General features: G+C 41.8%; 1 non-coding gene across 1 annotated transcript; it reads left to right on the top strand.

Moving 5' to 3' along the window:
* Window positions 1-6,356: 6,356 nt before the first annotated feature.
* Window positions 6,357-6,459, top strand: LOC122901530. The gene has a single exon (XR_006383542.1). It is a non-coding gene; the product is annotated as a U6 spliceosomal RNA (small nuclear RNA).
* Window positions 6,460-7,275: the final 816 nt, after the last annotated feature.

The raw sequence follows: 7,275 nt of genomic DNA, 5'->3' as shown, positions 1-7,275 counted from the left end.
CAGGAAGTGAAAGTCTTTTATCACCACCTGGGAGGAAAAAGGGGTTCAACCGCTCAGGCTTAGTAGAAACAATCTCACATTGGTGAATAGGAGATAAAACTCAGTTCTGGGTGCAACAACTTTGAGAAATTTATACTGAATGTGTATTTCTCAAAGAGAATAGGGAGAGGGGCAGGCACTCACTTTTGCCATGTTAACCTTTTTTCATGAAAGTTTGTGAGCAATTGTTCACTTTCTAAAAGTAACAGAAAATTTTATATTCAATATTTTTAAATTATGGAGACTATAGTTCAGCTTTGAGTTATATGCTAAGTGATGTGATTATATTTGACCAAAGTGTTTTAACTTGTATAAACTTTATGCTCAGTTGTGATGCAAAAGAGCCTGGTTCCTTTCAAAAATTTTCTGGGGTGGCAGGTTACTTAGTCTCAGAGGAAATAAACCTTTGTCTGAGCTCTATTAAAAAAAGGCAGAAGAGAATCTGACCTAGAGAACTTCAGCTGGAGCTTGCCTCAGCTTGGGAGGAGGACACAGGGAGAGAATAGGGAGAGTTCCAGAAAAAATCCAAGAAAAGCCCGGCAGCTCTGAGAGGAAAATTCACTAAATTATAGATGTTAAATTAAGAGTCTCCTGGGATACCAGGGCATGGTATGGTGGATGTCTTAGTCAGTTTGGGCTGCTTATAATAAAAATACCATAGACTGGGCAGCTTAAAAAAAAATCAGAAATTAATTTCTCACAGTTCTGGAGGCTAGAAAGTCTGATATCAAGGTGCTGACCAATACAGTTCCTGGTGAAAACCCAGTTCCTGGTTTGCGGATGGCTGCCTTCTCACTGTATCTTCACATGGCAGAGAGATCTTTAATATTTTTTCTTATAAGGATACTAGTCTCCTTCATGAGGGCTCCACCCACATGACCTAACGGCCACCCAAAGACCCCCACTTCCAAATACTACCATATCAGGGATTAGGGCTTTAGCATGTGAATTTTGGGGAGACACATTCAGTCCACAACAATGGGTAAAAAATAAAAGTAAAACCAAAAAAACACTGTTTACTTGTTACATGCAAACATTGCTACATAAATATTTGTTCTCTACTGAGAACTTTGGTTTGTATCCCTGACTACAGTAGAACTACCTGAGGTTTTTTTTGTTCTTGTTTTTTTAAAGATTTACTTATTTATTTTAGAGAGGGGGAGGGGCATGGGAGAGTCTTAAAGCAGAGTCTGCACTGAACATGGAGCCCAACATGGGGCTCGATCTCATGACCCTGAGATTATGACCTGAGGCAAAACCAAATGTCCAACTCTTAACTGATTGTGCTACCAAGGTGCCGCAAACTATCTGAGTTTTTAAAACATCAGGAGCCAGGTTCCATCCCAGGATAATGGAGGATGAATCTTAGAAGGTGCTGGTAGGCCGAGCATCCATGGTTTTCACCAAGCACCACAGTTACCCTGCTGTGCTGCCAAGGCTGAGGCAACTGCTGGTTTAGGATTTCACTGTGGATGACTGCCATTGCTAACTCTACTTTGTCTGCCTTCATAGAAAGCTGAAAAGATATGGAGACATAGCTCTTTTCTTACTCCCTTTAGATATTTGGACTTGTTAAATGAAATCACTACTTTTTTTTTTTTTTAGTTGACATATAATGTATTATTTGTTTCAGGGGTACAGGTCTGTGATTCATCAGTCTTACACAGTACACAGTACACCATAGCACATACCCTCCCTGATGTCCATTACCCAGCCTCTCCATTTCTCCACCACCTCCACTGCAGCAACCCTCAGTTTGTTTCCTGAGATTAAGAGTCTGTTTTGGTTTGTCTCCCTCTCTGGTTTCATTTTGTTTCATTTTTTTCCTTTTTTCCCCTACGATCCTCTGCCTTGTTACTTAAATTCCATAAAGCAGTGAGATCCTATGATAATTGTCTTTCCCTGATTAATTTATTCCCTTAGCATAATACCCTATACTTCCAACCACATCATTGCAAATGGCAAGATTTCATTTTTTGATGGCTGAGTAGTATTCCATTGTATATATATTCCACATCTTCTTTAGCCATTCATCTGTCAATGGACATCTGGGCTCTTCCATAGTTTGGCTATTGTGGACATTGCTGCTAAAAACATTGGGGTGCAGGTGCCGCTTCAGATCACTACATTTGCATCTTTAGGGTAAATACCCAGTAGTGCAATTGCTGTGTCATAGGGTAGCTCTATTATCAACTTTTTGAGGAACCTTCGTTCTATTTCCCAGAGTGGCTGCACCAGGTTGCATTCCCACCAACAGTGTAGGAGAGGTCCCCTTTCTCCTCATGCTCACCAACATCTGTTGTGAAATCATTACTTTTAATGTTTTCCTCAACGTTCCTTACAACTTAAACTTGCTCCACCCAGCACTTACCAGGCAGCATCAAGCAGGGCTTTGGGAGAAGGCATTCTTGTCATTTGAGTCATAGTTCCACTTTGTCAGCACCCCGTGAGCCAGTGGCCACATGCTTCTCCCCTAGACCCAGGCGCCATCCTGTTCTGGAGTTATCCAAGCAGAAAGAGAGTGACTTAATGGGACAATTTAGATTGGGCTGAGATGGCCAGATGGGACTAAACTTTAGTTCTTTTCCCACATTCCAGCAAGAAGAAAGAAAATCTGCTCTTCTCTTGTCAAAATAACAAAGTTCACATTCTCTCTGTACGCACAAGGTGAGTGATGTTGCACCCTGACACATTAAGCTTATAAATCCATTTGCATATGCCCCTGGGTATATACACATCCACGCACTGTAAGGCATGGTAAGGCGAGGCCCTGTAAACAGGTTCCTAGAACAGGCCAGCAGTGGGCAGCACCTGGCATCAGGGAAGGTAGGCCAGCTTGAAGGCAAATCCTGACACAGACGTATATGAAATGCTGCAGAATGAACCCCATCAGTGGTGCTGTTAACATGCCAATTTGCCAGGAGCTCCCCCAGCTGTTTAGTGATCTGGTCAGATACAACTGAGCCTCATTTCCGAGGACTTGCCCCATGCATGGAAGTTCTAGTTGCTTCCACTTGGTGTCAGCATTTTCTGTCTTAGTAGGTTTCTGGGTAAAAATTAAGCAAAGTTCTATTAAAGAAAGTCTAGAGCATTTGGTTGTGAATAAACTACTTCACTTAAAAAAATGTTTCATATGCTTCCCCTGGTTTCACAACTCTTGCAACGCGAGGGGGTAACTGTGGTGCTTGGGAAAACGACGGATGCTCAGCCTACCAACAGCCTCTGAGACTCAGCCTCCCTTGGCTTGGGATGGAGCCTGGTCCCTGAGGTTCTAAAAACTCAGATAGTTTTATGGCAATGTACAGTTGTAGCAAGCAAGCAGGATTTTTGGTTTTGCTTTTGTTTTTGTCCATTATTCTGGACCGAATATTTGTATTTTCCTGAAACTTGCTCCTTCACTTCCTGCTTTGTAATTTCTTTTTTTCTCTATGCAGGGAAAGGGCAGCATCTTCTTTATCCACAAAGGCCAGCATGGGATTATCCCATCCATTCATTGGCTTAGCAAATTTTAGGGATCTCCATTGTGTCACATGGGTTCCTCCTTTTGTGGAGCTTTTGGGATTTCGGATGGCAACCTAAAAGGGCAGAGGAAGCTGCTGGAGGCAGGGGTTCTGTAGGGAAAGAGGTGGGTTCTGGTTTTGAGCCTGGATTGCCGCTTAGCAGCTGTGTGGCCTTGGACAGGCAACTTAACTACTCTGAGCCACAGTCCCCTCATACATAAAACGTGAATATTATACAGTTTCTTCCAGTTTACCAGGAAAGTTAAGGGTTACTTATATTCACAGGTACTCACTGAATGTCTGTTGAACATATAGGCAGGGGCTGCTCTGGCCTTGGCCTCCTCCAGCTCTGGTGCTGAGCGACAGCAAGGTTTGGAGCCAAGTAGAGGTTCACCATCCATCCTTGGTGACAGGTAATTGGCGGAAATCCTCCAGTGCGCATTTAATTTTTTATAGATCTTGCACATCTGCAAATTTCTCTCCATTTAGGATGTACTAATTTACACTTAGGTTTGCAACAGAGAGGTGGGAATGGACCCATTTTTTTCATCCTCTTAACCCCCAGTGTCCTTATCAGACTTTGGGGTCTTTGCCAATTGGACATGTGGGAAAACGTATCTCAGTGGAGTTTTTATTTGTATTTTCCTTAATATGAGTGAGTTCATGCATCTTTTCCATCTCTTTAATTCTGCAAAGCATCCATTTATATCTTGTGCCCATTTTTCCACTGGGTGTGTTGTTTTTTTCTTATTGATTTCTGGGACTTGGTTACCTATTGCAAAATTAGCCTTTTCCTGCATATAGGTCGCAAATACTTGCCCATATTTGTTCTCTGACTTTTGATTTGGCTAATGGTGGTGCTTTTTAAACATATAGATTTTTTTATATTACCAATATATTGATCTTCTCTTTTATGACTTTTACATTTTGTGTCAGATTTGGAAAGCCCTTTCCCACACTGAGACTCTGAAAGGAAAACAAAATTCATGTTCTCCTTTAGTTTTTTTTATAGTTTTATTTTCATGGTTACATCTTTAATCTGCTTGGAATTTATTTTTGTGTAAAAGTGGGATATTGGATCCAAGTTTCTTTCCCCCAAGTAGCTTCCTAGTTGTCCTAGATTCTTTTATTAAATAATCCATATTTTCTCTACTGATTTGAAACCTACTTAAGTTTTGAAAGAAGGTCAGAGACTTCTAAATTTGGCAGCAGGAGGATATCCAAGCTGCAAGACTTTAGATGAGGCTTGTAGCTCTTTCTGAATTGTGTCTCTTGTCATTTGGAAAAAGAAGAAATACAGGTCCATTGTTCTGAAAATGTAGTTCAACAACCAAATGTGTGGGAGAATGGAAAGAACACAGACTCCCAGGTCAGAAAACCTGACTTCACTTCTGTTGAGTAATGGCGGGCCAGTAATTTAACTGCTCTGTGCCTCAGTTTCCTCCTCTGTAAAATGGGTCTAATAATAGCATCTATGTCATACTATATTGTGAAGTTCACATGCATTAATATATATGAAAGAGATTTATAAGCGATACCGATCTGTGGGCACATTTGTTATTTGAAGTTTTACAAGTTGGTACAGCATTGCCAGTTAATATAGGCAACACAGATCTAGAATTTTCAGTTTATTAAGCTTCTGGAAATCCTTCCAACTTCTTTAGAAATGGTTAGCTTCTTTCTCCCTACTGGTGAGTGTTGTGGGTTTGCTGCTTTTTTGCTTATTAGTCTGTTTTCTGACAGCATTAGAGTAGAGGAAGGAAGAGAAGACTAGGAAGTTAGATCATCCATTGGGTTTTGAGGGAGAAGGAGGTGAATCAGCAGGACTAGGGGGAAGACCTTGGTGGAGGAAGGGAGAACCAGAAGGAGAGTGAATGCATTTATTTGCAACCTTGTAAATATAATTATTTCCTAGAAAATGTTAAAAACTTGCTGCTTTAAATTTACTTTGCAACAAAGTTTTTTGGGCAGTGCAGAATAAAAGCTGAGCATCAGGTAGTATAGTGCTTGGTCAGAGTCCCTTGTCTTCTTAAGGTGCCCAGCTTCCTCATCTCTGAAGCAGCGATACTCATAAATGCAGGCCTCATGTTCACGTGAGACTAGGTTGAAGACTGGAGTAGGCAATTGAGGAAGAAGTGTAAATATATGATGGTGGCTTGTGTTTGCCCCCCCCGGGGAATGCAGTCTGCATCAGTCTGCATCATCTGCAACCAGTCCTGCTGGAGACAGGTGTGCCTTGGGTCTTGGCAGTGACCCTTCCCCATTCCTGGGGACAAATGTCCCTCCCCATTTTGAAACCAGCAGAAGTCTGGGCAGAGGAAAATGCCACTGCTATTCTGCCAAGTTTGCAAGAAAGGATGTGGGACAATGACTCCATTATCACAAGGGGAAGAGAAATTGCCTAGGAGGACAGGGGTTGGGGGTATTGGATGGGGACTTGGTAGTAGTTGGTGGGGGATGCGGGGGAGGTCCATGAGACCAACAGCAGGAGTTGGCAGTGGCGGAGGTAAGGGGCTGGTCCATGAGACCAGCAGCAGAAGAGCCAGGAGAGAATGAAACTACCGTTTGAGTAGTAGGTGTGGGGCACTTAAGGAAGAAAAATATCACTGTGATTTGAGTTGTTGGAACCAGAGAAACCTGTTCTTCAGAATGCACTCAGCTGTGAACCTGGCTATACCCGTGCCTGCATTGATCAGTTACAATGACGCAGTGGCTAAGGCAGATCTCAGTTCCCAGCATGCAGAGCTCTTCCACACACCTTATTACAGATGCTTCCAGCCCCGGGGGAAGGGTGACTTCAAAATTCCTTCCAGGCTTTTGCTTCAGCAGCACATATACTAAAACAGGAATGATACAGAGAGGAGTAGCATTGCCCCCACACAAGGATGACTTGCAAATTTGTGATGCCTTCCGTATTTTTGAGAACACAAATGCTGCAAGGCTCCAAGGACAAAATTCCTTCCATGTTTAGCACATTTTAAGTGTATTTTGTTGTGTTCTAAAAATTTGAAAACAGATCACCTAGAACACCCAATTCATCAGTTGGCCCAGGTGCTGTAACGAATTACAGTATTTTCTCTGTGTCAGTCATTATAAATAAGTGAATTCTCAGGAAGTGTATTGGAAACCACCAGAGGATGTTTGCACTTTTTTGTGAGATCACATTGTTACATTTTCACCATGAATTTTTGGTTAATTCTATACCAGCTTAGGGAATTGTGCTTGGGTCTATGCATGTGTACTCTCGTTCATAAAAACCCTCCAGCAGGGCCAGCTCCACAGGCGTGTGGTCAACGAGGGCCCCACCCTCAAAAGAGCCCTCTGCTTGGTTCAATATTCTGCTGTCACTGTCTTGAAATTCTTAATAATTTTTGAGCAAGGAGCTTCACATTTTCATTTTGTACCAGATCCCACAAAAGATACAGTCAGTCCTGCTCACTATGAAATTTTGGACTTTGTTCAGAAGGGCAAGTAAGGTTATTTTTTTAAATTTTAATTAGGTCTTTATCAGTTTTCTTTTTTTTTTTTAAATGCCTGCCATTCAGAGAAAGAGGAACTCTCCTACACTGTTGGTGGGAATGCAAAATGGTGCAGCCACTCTGGAAAACAAAACAGAGGTTCCTCAAAAACTTAAAAATAGGACTACTGTAAGACCCAGAAATTACACTACTAGGTATTTATCCAAAGGATACAAATGTAGTGATTCCAAGAGGCACCTATACCCCAATATTTATGG

This window comes from Neovison vison, chromosome 2 (genome assembly GCF_020171115.1).
Source record: "Neovison vison isolate M4711 chromosome 2, ASM_NN_V1, whole genome shotgun sequence".
In the NCBI taxonomy this organism is placed as follows: Eukaryota; Metazoa; Chordata; class Mammalia; order Carnivora; family Mustelidae; genus Neogale; species Neogale vison.
The sequence above is the reverse complement of the archived record's forward strand: the minus strand, read 5'-3'. Positions and strand labels throughout refer to the sequence as shown.